Genomic DNA, 18,295 nt, shown 5'->3' with positions numbered 1-18,295 from the left:
AGCTATATCTGGGGGGTTTTCGGTCTTGGGAGGGGCTACACCCCACTTTGCAGACCCTTTTATCACATCTAGTGTACCTCTAGTACCACACAGCTTCTGGCGGATCGAGCCAGAAACCTCATCATACGGACATCTAGTCCACACACTCACTCATCAAGACATACGCATCCCTTTGACTAATCAAGTGAGGTCAATGCTTCGTATGTCCATGACCGCGGACATGGCTATTCGAATAGGTTTACACTCTGTAGAGGTTATACACTGTACCCATGCGATATGCTTAGGCTCGATCCGTTGCAGGCGGAGGAGTGAATTATACCGAGACACTTCAATCACTTTGCATGCCGGGCTTTTCTACGTGATCCATCAAGTTCTTCAGGTCTCGTAAAGAGGGCAAACCCTTGATGATCGATTGGGGCGGAAACTCCTTCACGCAGAACCTAAAGACACTTGGCGCAACGTTGCCTCTCAGGCCTCCTAGTATTATGCCCAATCCAGTCCGGTGAAAGAAGAGTCAAGTCCTGCCCATTCAAGACGCATGGTTGCACTGGGATGGCTTAGCATGACAGCCCAAGATTCGGTGCTTAAGCGGCCGGAGTAGGCATCTTCAACATTGGCAATGAGTATCACCTCAAGCCTCCAATGTATGAGATAGCCTCCAACTCTCAGAGGACTATCCTACTTGCCCTCGCCAAAACAGTTTTCACCCATTTTTTACACATCTCCTACCATATCTCACACAACATCAAGGATTTCACAACCATCACAGAACTCACAACCATCAAGGATTCATGGTATAAGAGTTAACATTGATAATGATGAAGTCATATCTCCGAAGAGACGTTTTTCCCAAAAGCGACGTCTCCGAGGAGATGTATTCAATCCTAAGCATGGTAGATATCAAGACGTCGTCCGATGTTAATATAGATAACGACAGGTACTCCTAGGGTGATATGTATTATGTATGATGACATGTAAGGCATGGCAGTGTTGATAGAATTAACTACTACAAGTCGTTTGAAAGAAAAACGCAATATATAGCACATACGATAATAAGTCCAGTTTTAGTTGATCATGTAGATTATTTGAAAACATAGGTTCAATATGATCAAGGAAATAGGACTTGCCTTCTCCGAAGTCTGCTTCAAAGTCTTGGTCGAATTCAGGATCTTTCGGATTTTCCGCTAAGTCTTTCGGTTCTGCAAACGCGACTACGATCAATAATGGAATACTAGAGAAGAACAATTAACACCAAATGAAAATCCAAATGAGCCCTAAAGGATATACTGTGATAGATAGGTAGATCTCGAATTTAGATAAATTTCGGCGAAAGAATCACCGAAATCGGAGTTGAAACGGAGGAGATATGGCACTCGGAATATTTACTGGAAAGGAAAATGCTGGAAATTAGAAAATGTGCACTATTCCATGAACTCGGATTACTGAACTTGTGAACCGGGGGAGGGTTGTGAGGAGAGTCCACCGTGGACCGGGGTTGTGGGCCGGCAAGGTGACTGTGCAGTGAACTCGGTGCGCAGGCCGGTGGACCGAGGGGCGGTTCGGGTGGATGGTTCACCGTGGACCCGCGTTGTGGACACGGCTGGACTATTGGGGCCCACATGGCGGTGAGATGAGGGGAAGGATAAGGTTGGTCGGCTCGTGTGGGCATGAGGAGCTCAGAGAGAGAAGGAACTAGAGAGAGGGGGAGCGAGAAATTGAGGTGGCAGCCGGCTAGGGGAGAAAAGGAGGGGGCGCCGAAATGAAGGGAGCCGACCAGAGCGGAGAGATGGCTGGCCGGGGAGCGAAGGTGGTGCCGGGTAGCGGGACCGGATTTGGCCAGTCGGCGAGAAAGGCGTGGCGATGAGCTTCTTCGTGCGTGCGCCGGAGAGAGGGAGCTTGGTGGGGTGGTTGGCTCACCGGCGACGATGGAGAGAGGACGCCGGCAGAAAGAGAGAGGGGGCTCGACAGAGAGATGGAGAGCGAGGCGGCGGCCTGGCTTGTGCGCGATCGAGCATGTTGAGGGCGGCGGAAGATGGGCGCACGACGGTGCTAGAGCAGAGGAGGGCGGAGAGCGAGGAGGGATATCAGCGTAGTGCTCACCGAGGGGGTGGCTGGTGTTCACGGTGATGGCATGGTGACGCGGGGAAAGCAGAGCGCGACGGCCGACGGCGTGGAGGAGCGTGCAATGGCGGTAAGCGCACAGCGGCAAGAGAGCGCACGGGTCAGCGCGCCCAGTGGCAGTGCACGCGGTAGGGCGTTCTCACGGTGGTTACATAGGGCGGTAGCGCAGCACGGTGGAGCTACGGCTGGCGGCACTAAGGAGGGAGGCTGGCTCAGGGCGGTGCACGGATCGTGTGCAAACTATCGTTGCGTGCTGTGCTTGAGCCGTGGATGTTTGCCGGTTGTGCGTTTGTGTGTATGCTTGTGTGTATGCCTGTGTGATGTATATGGCCGGATGGCTTGCAGGTGAAGCATGAGAGAAGAAAGCAAACATGACTTTGCCATCCTCAGTGGAAAGATCTGGGAGTGAGGATGGTGCTGGCTGGTGTGATCTTTTGGCTGCTCAGGTGAGAGGGAGAGAGGAGCAAAGAGAACAGAGAGAGTTCAGTGGCTGAGAGAGGACTTTTGCTGCCCAAGCAAAAGATCAAAGGGGGAACGGTGTGAACACGAGAAAAAGGTGGCGGCTGTGCTTTTGGTCAGTGATTAGAGAGAGAGAGAAGTGAGATGAGAGAGAGAGAGATCATTTGAATGTTAATTCAATCGATGTAAATGAATTTGAGATGGATTCGCTAATAATTCCAATTGAACAATTTGAATTGGTAATTGTATTCGGAAAGATTCAATTGAATGTATTTGAATTGAAACTGGATTTGTATGATGATTCAATGAATGAATTGAATTGGATTGGATTGGGATAATTTAGATTGGATTTGAATTGCATATGACTTGAATGATTCAAATTGCATTTGAGATGAATAGAATCTAAGAACATATTTGAAATTGGGAGACATTCAATTTCAAATCTCCACTCAAAGAACCATAACAATAAACCAAATGCCACGATCATAACAATGCATGGAGAAGTTTAGAAATTTATCTAGTGTATTTTGGAATACTTAGCCAATTAACATATACGAATATATACATACAAGTATATATATTCATATACATAATTTCTTAATTTTAGTTAGCTTAATTAATCACCATAAATTTTAATTTAAAGTGAAATTTGCAATTAATTAACATGCTAAATCTCAGGATGTTACACTTCTCAAGTTTCAAGATTTGTGTGGGGATGAGTCTTGGATTGGTTTACTGTCGAATCTAGTGTTCAATTCCGATCATGAGACCCACTTTTTGTTGGATTTGCAACTGTGGATTTTGAATTACGAGCCATTGTTCTGTCCAATTTGGAACTTTCAGATTAAGTGTCACTTTGTGATAGAGAATCCCGACCCGGAAGTTCATCTGGAACTTCCAGATCCCGGATATTTTGGATTGCATCCGGAACTTCCAATGAACAGTGTTTTCAGCACTGAATTCCCTCTTCTCATTGGATCTTTCAGTGTCCTTTGAGTTCGCTTTTTGTTGAGTTTTCGTTATGTTTTTGTTGTTCCTTTTTGTGATTGTCTTATGAGGTGCGTTGAGTGACAAAATAGGAAAATATCATCTGTTTCGAAAGAAATTTGTTGAGGCATCTGTTCACCCCTTCTAGTCGTCATTATCGGTTCTACATATACATACCACTTAGATAGTTGTATATACTTATATGTTTCATGTACGTACCATCTGTCGTGCGAGATATTCCCCAATTTGTGATATATGTATACAAGAGTATGTACTTCTGAGAGTACCAAATTATTTACATATATATATATGTAAATATATATTGCAGATTGTTGTCATGTGCTTATTGTTACGTTCAAACATATTGCAGATCAGTTTTCAAATATATGTAAGGTGTGCTTCTTCTTTTTCTTTTTGGCATTTAGTTTAGTGATCCATGCCAAGGCTGCCCGCGAAAGCAACTGTACGTATCGTAGCCTAGCTACAAGCTACTATCTAAAACGATTCATGTTTCCTAGCTAGCTTAATAATTGTGTGGGAGCTAGAGATTAGTCGTCAACCACAGTGATTGACATTGTGCAATATAATCGTCCACGCCTAAAAGATGCAACCGCTCTTCCTTTTGTTGGATGACATTCTACTGCTACAAAAACAGTGCTCGGTTATTGCTCTCAACCGACTTAGATACACTACTACAGAAAGAGTCATATATCCCCTTCACTGTCAGTTCATAAGCTGAACCGGTAGATCTAACCTTAATCTATTAAGAACTGACAGTGATAGCTGATATCACTGCTGGTTCTAGCTACAAATTGATAGTGAAGTATCACTTGTGGTTCAAAATACAAACCAGCAGTGATAAAGGTTATCACTGCCGGTTCATAAGCTTACCGACAGAATAATAATTGAGCCAATACGAACCAGCAGTGATTGTCCTTATCATTGTTGATTCATTAGCTCATCGACAGAGCGAGCCAATACGAATCAGTGGTGATAGTTCGCTGTCGGTTCATATTCCAAAACAAGGATCACTGCCGATTCATATTCCGAACCGACAGTGATACGAACCGACAATGATAATACTTCTATAAACCCCGAGTCCGTAAACCCTCACTCCGCTCCCTATCTCACTTTGCCCCCCCCCCCTCTCTAGAAATCGATCTCGAGGGGTAGTGGCGGTCGAAGTGGTGCAATGATCACCGTCGCCACTTCGACCGTCTCTACCCCTCGAGCCCATCTTCCCCGTCTCCCGAGCCTATCGCCAACCTTATGGTCAAGCTCAGCGCGCCGGCACCACCCTATTTCCCTGAGCCTGAGCTATCTTCATCGTCTCCTGAGCCCATCGCCCACCTCGTGGCCACGCTCGGCGTGGCCGCGCCAGCCACGCAGCCCTACCTCCCGAGCTGTCTCCCCGAGCCTGAGACATCTTCCTCGTCTCCCGAGCCCGTGGCTGCACTAGACATGGCGGTGTCGGCCACACCGCCCTGCCTCCTGAGCTGTCTCCCTGAGCCCAAGCCATCTTCACTGTCCCCCGAGCCTTTCACTGACCTCCCGAGCCATCTTTGAGCCTGAGTCGTCTCCCCTTTGCCCGAGCTTGTCTCCCCATCTCCCCATCTTCGTCTCACCAACTAAACGAGTAGCAAGTTGAGTGTTAAAGATTGTGGCAATAAGGAGATCTAAATGAGTGACAGAAAACACATTCTCTTCAAGATGATTGTGTTTTCACCATTTGTTTAGATTTACTATTATCACTCGGATAGCGCACGATGTAAAACAGATGGTGCAATACTGCTCTACCAGGAGCTCTTCGACGTATGGTGCAATACTGCAATACTATATCCCAAGCCAGAGAGCTCCTGGTAGAGCAGTTTTGCAATATCTATTCCTATTTGTCATTGCGGTTTCAAGAAGATTGTAGCTTCAAATTAGGATAAAGCCTGAGCATGAGGATCAGTGTGCTTTTGTGGTACAAAACCGCTCTACCAGGAGCTAGGAGCTATGAGCAGTTTTGCATCATAAAGGTACATTGATCCTAATGTTGATTGAGATTCTGCTATGAATTTAGATTTAGATATAAAATACTCTACCATGAATATTTTGGTATGGGGGTCCCTGTCTCAAGTTTGAGATAAAATTTGAGACAAATTCCCATGCAAAGAGTTCACAGTAGAGTATTTTTTGCACATGTGAATAGATTATCACTGCCAGTTCAAGGCATGAACCAGCAGTGATAGTAAGTGTTACTGTTGGTTCAAGACTACACCAGTAGTGATACTTACTATTCACTATCGGTTCTAAAATCAGCAGTAATGCCAATTTTGAACCGACGGTGATAACCAATTCTGTTGTAGTGTAATTACTTTTTTCCAATCAGTTTCACCTACAAATCGACTGGGATAATAACTGGCATTATCATAGTCAGTTATTTACACAAACTGATTAGGATAATGCCAGTCCTATTTAGTAATAGTTTCTTCCTCAGGCAACCATTGTTCAGATAGAGCAGTTATCCTTTATTCTATTACAAGAGGGTGCTATGGGAGCAGATTTTGGAGGAGGTGGACGAGGATTAAGGTAAGTGATCTACCTACCTTATGATTACTTAGTTTAGATCTAGATTCATGGTTAGTTTGCCCTAGATTTATGGTTAGTTTTCTCTAGGGCATAAACTTTAGAAGTAATTCTTGATACATGGAAGAGATCCACTTGAATCTCGCAATTTCTTCATGTAGAGATCCTAAATCTTGTTCAAATTTGAGTTTTAATTCTTTAGATGTAGATGGAATCTAAGAAGCTTCATGAATGGGGAATTTAATTATTTAGGTCAATATATACGCCAATGTTGCTAGTAATTTAGGTATAATTCTTGATGGATGGAAGAGATCCATTTGAATTTAGGTATAATTCTTGATAGGTATTAAATGAAAAAATAAATTTTCATCCTATTTGGATGCATGTTTGTAAATTGTACACCATATTTAGTTAAAAATTAATTAAATTGATAATTTCCAAATCTTGTTTACTTAAATTTATAGATGGAGAGAGGATGGATGTATGATACGTCGCAAGCTGACGACGAGTGCATCAATCGCATGATTGGTTTTGTAAGTGCTGTCAAGGAGGACATGCTGAAGAAGGAGAAGTAGCATATACTTTTGCCCATGCATTGATTGTGAGAATAAGATGTAGAGTGAACCCAAGACTATTAAATCACACTTGATTCTAAGGGGTTTAATGAAGAAGTACACATGTTGGAGCAAGCATAGTGAATATCAAGAAGGTTGTGACATCATCGCCAATGGTGGAGAAGAAGATCTTGTTGAAGATGAGATTATGTTGGACGATGACATGCTTTATAACGAGTATCAGATGTTGCGTGATGCAAAATCTCTGTGCAAAGAGAAAGGGTTTGAAATTTTTGAGCCATTGATCAAGGACACGAAGGCACCTTTGTATCCGGGTTGTGATGAGAAGTATACACTGTTGCATTATGTGCTCAAACTTATGAGAGTGAAGTCAAGCAATGGTATATCTAATAAAAGTTTCACTGACTTGCTACGTCTCTTTCAAGACATGCTTCTGAAAGGGAACATGTTACCCACTAGCACATACAGAGCAAAAAAGATTATTTGTCCATTAGGATTGGATGTGAAACGAATGCACTCATGTCGGAACCATTGTGTCCTCTGTCGCAAAGAGTGCGTAGACATGGTTGCATGTCCGGTGTGCAAAGAACCTCGATACAAGGAGTGGGATGGATTTGATGATGATGGTGAGGCCATGAAGAAAGGAATTCCTTTCCAAAGTTATATGGTATTTCCCTGTTATTCCTCGCTCGTCAACCCTAGGGACTCTAAATTTCTACAGTGGCACTCCGATAAGTGTAAGAGAGATGGAAAGCTATGACACCCTGTCGATGCCATCTAATGGAGAAATATTGACGATATCTACCCAACCTTCAGTGCGAAACAAAGGAATATAAGGTTTGGGATGAGTATTGATTGAATGAACCCATTCGGTGACATGAGCAGCGCACATAGCACCTGGTCATAGTTCTTTATATCTACAACCTTTCTCCTTGGTTCACCATATGATGACGATATTTATCCTAGAGCCGAAGCAACTTGGAAACAATATAGTTGTGTTCCTACGACCACTAATGAAAGATGTTGCAACGTTGTGGAAAGAAGGGGTTCATGTGTGGGATGAGAAAAAAAGAGAATACTTCAAACTACACGCCTTGTTTGCGACCATCAATGATTGGCTGGCATTTGGAAACCTATCTCGACAAACTATCAAAGGATCCCAGGCTATAATACATGTGCAGCGACCATTGAATTATAGTTATGCTGAAGCCGTGTCAGAGCTTGATGGTGTTCTTCAACTCTACAAACTTCCCAGTGTCCTTGTATCAAGAACTAATAGACCTTTGGCAAAGGTAAAATAAATCATCTACAAAATATTTAGTTATGGTTGGTGATAACGGTTTGACCTCATTTATATACCGTGCCTTTGAGAATTACGTCGCCATAGGTGAGAAGTACGACCTGAGCAAGAAAAAAATGACCGTTCGTGTTGATTTTCTATTAATTACTAAGACTTATGTATTTTATTTACAATTTGTAATGACAAAGACTTCGCAAATAATGATTCTATTACTACATTATGTGTAGTGCAATAAGCAGCCACCAGGATTCGTGCACTATGGATACTATTTGTGCCACTTTATGAGTAAAGTGAAAGACTTCCATGATCTTAAGGAGGTTCGTCATTTCACCGATACTTATACCAATTTTAACTTGCTATGTATTTACTTAATGTAACAAGTTTTTGTCATTTCCGCAACGCCGACTCATGCCTCAAAGCGTACTTCACGGTTCAGAACTCAACAAAATCTGCAAAAACATGTTACTTAATCTTGAGAAACATCATCAACTCAAACGGCTTGTTTTATGACAATGACAAATAATGAATGTGAGTTTCCAACCATTATATATTATATAAATTTTGTATTCTAGAATGTGACTTGTAATTTTAACTTTATTGTTGTCATTTTATTGCTTTCTAGGTGTAGCAAGGAGAAGGAAATGAGAGAAAATAAGAGGCGAGGTGAACATCAAATTGTTGTTCAGGTGATCTTTATTTTGAATGCAAACTTTTGAATGTGAATGTCAATGTGGAATTCATGAACCGACAATGAATTTTGAATTTGAATATGAATTACTGACTGCGATATTGTGTATGACTTCTGGATATATGATTATATATGTCTGTGGTGAAATAAATGTATGGCTATATATGTTTGTAGTGTAGATGTGGTGCAATTTGTCGATTCATTGTCTCTTGATGAACAATAGTTATCGTAGTCAGTTTATGACCCGAACCGATTGAGATAATTATTATCCTAATTGGTTTCTATATCGATTGTGATAATTATTGTTTATTACAGTCGATATGTTTAGACGGTTGAAAAATCAACTGCAATGGTCCATACAAACTGACTGCAAAAAAAACATTATTGTGCTTGTGTTCACTCCTACTTGGATGAATCATATTGGAACTTGTTATGGCAGCTTGAATATACGCCCTGGTTGCAGATACGTTGATCGAGTACTGTACATACGGTGGAATCTAATCGAAGAGAGATGATTGTGACCACGTGGTAATAAGACTACCCCAACCATATTCCCTTCATTTTGTTCCCTTCCCGATTCCCTTCCCTGTTCTCATTCCCTTTATTTCCTCTCATCTCCAACAGCTTCCCTTCGAAGGGAATCGCGAAGGGAAAGGGGAGAGAATCCCGTCATGAAAGGAATGACCTTGAGAATCCCGTCGTGAAAGGAACCGTGAAAGGAAATCGTTGAGAGCGCTGAAGGAAACGAGAATCCCTTCACGACGAGAATCTGACCGTGAAGGGAATCCGTTGGCCTTGGTCTAAGTGTATATATGCATGATGAAGGCAGCGCATGCTTACCTTTTTCTTCTTCATTTTAATTTAGAAAGTAATTAATAATGCAATTATTCTTTGATGCCGATCACCCTCCCTTTTCTTTTTACCTCCTTTCTTTTCTTCAATTCTTTCTCAACAAAATCTTATAAAATTTGGTTCTCTTTTATCACGATGCACGGGCACGGTTGGACGTACGTTTTCTGTGGCCGGGTGCTGCTGCTGCTGCTGTTGCTGCGTGCATAACCAAACCAAACCAATCATTCGGCATCCATGATACTACATGTGATGGACGGATCGACACATCCAATTCCCAAGAATCCTTCCAAACACCAACGCCAAACCGAGCTGCATGCAAGCTACCAGAAACCAGATCCATCGTCGTACTGTAGGAGCAATTAAAAGATAAACAGATGATGGATGGATGGATAGATTGATGGAGCGGCTTGCATTGCATGGCTGGCCCAGCAAGTACTAGTAACATGATCCATCCACCACGAGGCAATGCAATCATCTGATCGATCCTCTGCAACTACTATGCCATACTGCCATCTTGCCAAAGGACTGTACATAAGAGCTCATCAAGAGTTTCTTTAGCAGAGCTGCAACTTCTTATCTAATCAAGTTGCTATTTTCGAGCCGAGCGTTGAAGTATAGTCTCCAACTTTCCTCCTTGAATTCAATATTCTTTCTTTCCATTTGGATAGACCATGAAATTCGATGTAATTGTTTAAATTTCTCGAGTATTGAAAGTTCAAATTTCATAGGAGGTAGTTCTTATTTTTCAATTGAAATGGCAAAATTAGTGAAACTCGAGTGGAGAATTCCAATGAATAAATTTGAAGCTTACAACTTGGAGGTCTCAAGGAGAAATCTGCGAATTTGAGTTGAAGTCACCATGTTTTCTTAGTTGAATAGGGTAAAATTTGAGTTGAAAGTTTGAAAAAATCTAGACAAGTTTCCTTAAGTAGAGCTAGAAGCTCTTATTTAATAAAAATTTGAACCTTACTATTTGGAAGTCTGAAATTCTAAATAGCAGCGATCCTTGGTGGAACAGATGCAAACAAAGTTAAACTAGTCATGTGGTCTCTTGTAGAAATTGAACTTTTGAGGTACTGCATGCATGATACTTAACGCTGTTGGTTGAGGAAAGATGGATTCCGCGACTGATACATGTGTGAACAGTGACAAGAGGAGCAGGTCTGGAGGTGCCGACCAATGCAAGATCTATGATGATATGTACTCCACTCTCTACGCGGCGCCGCCCCTGCTCTGCCTTCCCATTCATCTTTCCTGCCCTGCTCTGCCTCTGCCTCTGCCTCTGCCCCTGCTCTGAGCTACATGAGCAAGCAGGTCGAGTGACTTGCATGATCACCCTACGGCTTTTTATAATTTAGTTCAAATTTATAATAGGTCCTAAGGATTTTGAATCTCAGGACACCCTTTCCAAACTGAGAGAAATGTATCTCTCAGTTTATTTACGCTTTGCTAATTAAATGGTGTATGTTGAGATCAAAAATAAGTAAACGATATATTATAAAACTTAAACATTGCACCGTGGCCACTTGACTTGTGCAAAATATAAAAGTAAGATTATAGTTTTGTAACCTAAATGGAGGCGGTCGATTCATCGTTTGCCATTGCATAGCTGTGAATGGCTTTGGTTTGATTCTTCTGCTATATTGTACTTTTTTTCTTACACTGAGATTCTTGGTGAAATGGTCGGAGCAATTGATCCAGATGGTGTTACATCTCGAATTTCTACTCGGTCGATCCTCTCGAAAATGGAAGCGGTGGCGGCACAACCGTTGGCCTTTAGGTTGGAGGCATGGCCACTAGGACATAACGGAAACAATTGATAAGTACCTCAAGAAGTTAAGGTAACCTATGTTGGAAAATATGACACTTATAGATTTAATTTAATCTATAAATAATTTATATGTGTAAACTGATAAACTATCATGTCTATATTATTATAGTATAATCTAGTCATATGTATAAAAGCACTGTATATGACTAGAACTACTATACTCGAAATTAGAAACCGCAGGAAATAAAATACGAATAATATGGTTTTTACGTACTGGTCATTCGTTATGAATGTTGCTGAAGATGTTGGTTGTACTGTATTGACGGCATGATCAATCCTTTTGATGGCGCGATCGATCCTTTTGATGTCGCGCCGAATTTGTTGACGATGACAGCAAGCAGCGCCCAAGTGATCAGGAAGACGAGCCGTGGTGAAGAACATGAGCAGTTGCGTAAAGCGCTTACCAAAAATCTTATTCGCCCTCTCTTAATGCAAGATATCAAGAGCGAGAGTTTTGGAGACATACTCTCCCGGTTGTCGTGCACGCCGACACCAAAATATAGTAGACTACAGCGGTAGCACAATAGAAAAAAAAAGAGGCAAAAAACCTAACTCTTATATTGACTCACATAATGAGAGCATTCTCAATTTTAGAACAACTCTCAATTAGCAGTATATGTTATACACCCAATGAGGTGGGTGCTTACATATATATAAGGAGAAAACTCCACCTCTACCTCTATTAGCAATATGGTACTAATAGGAGGTGAACCTCGTCATAGGCCTCCTCTCAATAATATAGGCCTTTAAGATTTATTAGGAATTCTTACATGGATCGACCCTAATAATTCTAACAATCACCCGTCAGATCTCAATGTCTCATAGAGAATTGCCAGTGTCTCACTATTGTTTGATATACCAGTGTTTCAGTGAAGACTACTAAGTTGAACATCAACCTAGAACATCAAGCCACACTCATTCCCAACTTGAACAATGGACTATGACTTGAATTGCAAGTTTTGTGCAAACAAGTTTCACTTAAAGTTATAACTGATGCTTGGCTGCCAGTAGGCTACCCCACGGGTGGAGCATATAAGTCGTACTCCATGGTCTTTTCATGAGTTTACTAAAGATCACTCAAATCTCATAGACTGTGATCAATAGTCAGACTCATATAGGTGTGTTCTTTCAAGAATGACATGTAGGTCAGCATCTTTGCTACTTAAAGCCAACATAACACATTAAGACAATAGTCAACCTGCTTTACAAATCTCTGAGAGTATTGCATCTTCACTCGAGTGGGTTAAACAACAACGGTACTCTCCTCCACTTGGACCAATAGCTTGTTCTTACCAGGTCCTAAGTCACGGGATCTCTGATCACATAGGTTGGATCATCACTATGGTATAACTTACATGGGTCTCATACCCATCTCATTTGATGCATTATCTATCACATTTCGTGATAGTCCCTTTGTAAAGGGATCTACTAGGTTCTTAACTGTTTGGATATAATCCAAGGTTATTATTTTGGAGTTTCTTAATTTTCTAACAGACTTTAATTGTCTCTTTACATGCCTTGAGGACTTGTCACTATCTTTAGAACTGTTTACGTTGATAATAATAATCTAATTATCACAGTTCATAAGGATAGCCGGTACCGGTTTCTCAATCACAGGTAAGTCTATCAACAACTCATGCAGTCATTCTGCCTCAACAGTGGCTGTGTCTAATGCAGTGAGTTCTGTTTCCATAGTTGACCTCATTAAGATGGTCTATTTGCAAAACCTCTAAGAGACAGCAGCACCACCTAGAGTGAATACATATCCACTTGTGGCATAAATCTCATCAACATCAGATATCCATTTTGAGTCACTATAACCCTCTAGTACTAATGGGTACCCAGAATAGTGAAGATCATAACTCATAGTACCAAGCAAATAGTGCATGACTCGCTCAAGTGTACACCAATGTTCATCGGCCGGGTTAGAAGTAAACCAACTCAATTTGCTCATAGCAAATGAGATGTCATGCCTTATAACACCAGCTAAGTGCATGAGTGATCCAATAATCTGAGAGTATCTCAGTTGGTCCTTGCCACTTTTCTTATTCTTTTGAAGTATAACACTGGGATCATAAGGTGTTAGAGAAGGCTTGCTGTCCTGGTAGCCAAAGCGGCTCAAGACCTTCTCAACATAATGAGATTATGTAAGAGTAATCTCATCCTCTCCTTTGATTAACTTGATGTTTAAGATTACATCAGCCTCACTCAGATCTTTCGTATCAAAGCTTTGAGATAAGAAAGACTTGACCTTATTAACCATATCAAGGTTTGTCCTAAATATCAGTATGTCATCAACATACAAACACAATATAGCTCTCTCACCCCCACCATGGTGATAATACACACATTTATCTACCTCATAGATCGAAAAGTCTGCAGATTTAAAGTTTTATCGAACGTCTTATGCCATTGCTTAGGAGCTTGTTTAAGACCATTCAAGGACTTCAACAACTTACACAACATGCCTTCTTGACCTTTTACAACAAACCTATCAGGTTGTTCCATATAAATTTTCTCGTCCAACTCAGAAAGATGTTTTAATGTCCATCTGATGGACGATAAGATCATGTGAGACAGCCAAGAAAAGTAGCACTCGGATAGTAGTCAATCTTGCAATAGGTGAATAAGTGTCAAAAGAGTCTTCGCCTTCCTTTTGGGTATAACCCTTGGCTACAAGTCGAGCCTTGTACTTTTCAATAATACCGTCAGGCCTAAGCTTTTTCTTGAACACCCACTTGCTACCCACAGGTTTGCAACCATAGGGTTGTTCTATGACCTCCCAAGTTCTGTTTGCGAGGATGGAATCTGTTTCGCTCCGAACACCCTCCTTCCAGTAGTCTGTATATGGAGATGCAAATGATTCTAAAATAGACTTGGGAGTGTCATCCATAAGGTACATAATGAAATCATCACCAAAAGACTTTGCAGTCCTTTGTCTCTTACTCCTCCTAGGAGCATCACTGTCATCCTCCTCATGATCTTTCTCATATGTTTGTTCAATAAACTCAAGAGGTGAAGTAGGTCCAAAAATTATCTCAGAAGATAGTCTAAACATGCTATGTATATATTTCATAGGAAATATGTGCTCAAAAAATGTTACATCACGAGACTCCATCATTGTATCGATATGCATGTCAGGTACCTCAGATTTAACCACTAAAAACCTATAAGCAATACTCCTATGACCATATTCTAGAAAGACACAATCCACTATTTTAGGTCCGAGGTTGCACTTTTTAATTATTGGTACATTGATTTTCGCCAAGCATCCCCAAATGTGTAAATAAGAAAGTGATGGTTTTCTCCTTTCACATTCTTCATATGGGGCTTTATAAGAAAGTGATGGTTTTCTCCTTTCACATTCTTCATATGGGGCTTTCTCCTTATCCTTGAGAGGAACTCTATTCAAGACATGACACGAAGTCAACAGGGCCTCCCACACCATACCTTAGATAATCCCGTAGTATCTAACATGGCATTAACCAAGTCAGTCAATGTGCAGCTCTTCTTTTCGACAACCCCGTTTGATTAGGGTGAATAGGGAGGCATCCTCTCATGAATAATCTCATGTTTCTCACAGAATAAGTCAAAATCACTAGAAAAATACTCTCCACCATATTCCTGACTTAATTCTTTTGATCTTTCTCTCTAGTTAATTCTTAACTTCTGCCTTATAGATTTTAAAGTGATCTAACGCCTCATCTTTCGTTTCAATAAATAAATATAGCAGTATCTAGTCTCATCATCAATCAAAATCATGAAATATTTTTTTCACCCTTCGTCAACACACCATTCATTTCACACAGATCTGAATGTATGAGTTTTAGAGATGTCAAAATTCTCTGCTCGGTTGCCTTGTGGGGCTTACGAGGTTGTTTTAATTGCACACAACTATAGCACTTAGAACTTTTGACCATGGAAAAATTTGGAATTAAACTTATACTGGAAAGTTAAGTCATAGAACCAAAATTCAAATGACATAACCGCGAATGTCAAACACTAGCATCATCATTAACATTACCACAAATATGGTTCACAGACTTATTGCTGAAATCTGAAATGAAAACACGGAACAAGTCTCCGCACTCATAGCCTTTACCAATAAATTGTTCATGCTTTAACACTACTACTTTATTAGACTCGAACACCACCTTAAACCCATCTCTACAGAGAAGGGAGCCGCTAACTAGATTCTTGTTCATTGTAGGGACATACTGCATGTTCCTTAGCTGCACGATCTTTCCTATAGTAAACTTCAGATCTACCGTGTCAACACCACGAACAGAAGCATGTGACCCATTCCCCATTAGGACGGAAGAATCATATATAACCTGATAAGAAGAGAACATTGAGATATCAGCATATACATCAACATTGGTCACTATATCAATTCACCGATTAGTAGACTAAAATACTGAAAACACTAAAGGTAAATTTTCATACCCTGCAGCTCTGTTTCTAGCTTCGCCAATGGTCACCACATTAGCAGTCTTTTAGTTCTGCTTTTGTGGAGCCTTTCTTACCTTACAATCTGGATAATACTTAGCGAAATGTCCAATCTCATCTCACACAAAGTAAGGCAGTTTTGTTGTGTTCATCTTCTTATTCTTGAAGGTGATAGTTTCGTTTGGCTTATTATTTTCCCTTTGTTCTTGTTGTGAAAGAGCTTTTGCACTATATTTGCACGAGTCTGTCCCTCGCATCTTTTTAGACTCATATCCTTAGTCCGAAATTTCTCCTCAACATCAAGAGATGTGATCAAACTCTCAACAGTAATCTCTTATCTCTTGTGCTTTAGAACAGTGGTAAAGTTTCTCCACGAAGGAGGTAACTTGGCAATAATGCCTCCAGCTACAAACTTGTCTGGTACATTGATCTTGAGGAGTTCGAGTTCCTTCACGATACGCTGAACCTCATGAGCCTGCTCGACTACAGAACGATTTTCAATCATCTTTTAGTTATGATACTACTCCATAGTATACAGTTCACTTTCTGCATCTGATACACCAAATTTAGCAGTCAATGTATCTCACAGCTCATTCACACTTTGTATGTGCATGTATACATCACAAAGACGGTCACCAAAAATGCTAAGAATGCATCCTACAAAGAGTGTATTAGTATCCGTGCAAACCTTTTCCTGCTCAGCAATAAGGATTCCTTTCAACTTGCCATTAGCCACCCAGTAGACATTCATAGTCATCAGCCATAGAGTGACTTTGGCTTGTCATCTCTTTAAGTGCACACTAGAAAACTTGTCTGGCCTCAGTGCATCGACAAATCAAGCCATTGATAAACCTAAGTGCCTACAATAAGGTTTTTAGATTATTGAAAAATATGGCACTTTTAGGTTTAATTTTAATCTATAATTCATGAGTGTAAACTGATAAACTAACATGTTCATATTACTAGAGCATAATCTAGTTATGTGTATGAAAGCACTATATATGCCTAGATCTACTATACTCGAAATTAGAAATCGCAGAAAATAAAGTACGAGTAACATGGTTTTTACGTACTGGTTTTACGCTGTGGAGGTTGCTGAAGATGTTGGTTGTACCGTGTTGACAGCGCGATCGATCCTTCTGATGACACATCGAATTTGTTGACGATGACAGCGAGCAACACCCAAGTGATAAGGAAGACGAGCCATGATGAAGAACTTGAGCAGTCGCGCGGAGCGCTTCCCAAAAACCTTATTCATCGTCTCCCGGTGCAAGATCTCAAGAGCAAGAGTTTCGAAGACCTGTTCTTCCGGTTGCCGGTGAACGTCGATGCTGGGATGGAGTAGACTACAGCGGCAGTGCAACCGAAAGAAAAAGAGGCAAAAAAAACCTAACTCTTATATAGACTCACGTAATGAGAGCGTTTCCAATTTTAGAGCTACTCTCAATTATCAGTCTATATTGTACACCTAATAAGGTGAGAGTCCTTACATTTATATAGAGAGAAAATCCCTACTTCTACCTCCATTAGTAATATGGTACTAATAGGAGGTGGATCTTATCATAGGCCTCCTTTTAACAATATGAATATTTGAGATTTATTAAGAATTATTACATGGGTCGGTTTCAATAATTCGAACAACCTAGGTGATTTCCCACATAAAGATTGCATATTCAGAACTTACCACCCATTTTCATCATTTGATATTGTTAAGATGTGAATGGCTTAGTTTTGGTTCTTCTTATATATTATACTATTTCTTTTCTTAAATTGAGATTCTTAGGTGAATATCGAAGCGGTTGACCCAGATCGCGTCATGTGTCTAGTTACTACTCGATCAATTTTCTCACGGTTGGAGGCGGTGGCGCCACGACCTCTAACCTTGGAGGTTGCAGGTATGGCCATTTGTTCACTATGCGCATAGACATTTGATCCTTCCTTTCCCTATGGAGCAAGCAAGTTTACCGCTAAGATAAAATCCTAGCATGTCTTTCCCTTTTTGTGTAGAGTCGATATGAATATGGATATCAGGGTCACCATCTAGCTAGTGATTTTAGCTTCAGATTGAAGCCTAGGTGGGTGGAACGCTCCAAGGCATCCACTACCAAACTATGCTAATGCTCAATTGCTCGGTGAGCACCAGTCAGAACCTAGGGCTCAAACGCTCATAACGGCTTTAATTTGTATGAGTATTGCGATAACTCTTATATTCTCTAGTCATAAATAACTATTATTTTAGGTTACATGTAGTTAATATTTTTAAAATTTAACTATAAATTATTCTTATATGTTGAGTTTGAATATTTAAAAATGATACGCGTAAACTTATCTCAAGAAGTATTTTCATGATAATACAATTTTATTATATTTTATAAATATATTATAAAAAAGTAATAAATCAAATATGCGTTATGAGAATCGTATTGATACCCAAACCGCCGCTTATTTGTTACCGGAGGCCG

This window comes from Phragmites australis, chromosome 13, assembly GCF_958298935.1.
Source record: "Phragmites australis chromosome 13, lpPhrAust1.1, whole genome shotgun sequence".
In the NCBI taxonomy this organism is placed as follows: domain Eukaryota; kingdom Viridiplantae; phylum Streptophyta; class Magnoliopsida; order Poales; family Poaceae; genus Phragmites; species Phragmites australis.
This window is presented reverse-complemented; position numbering follows the sequence as displayed.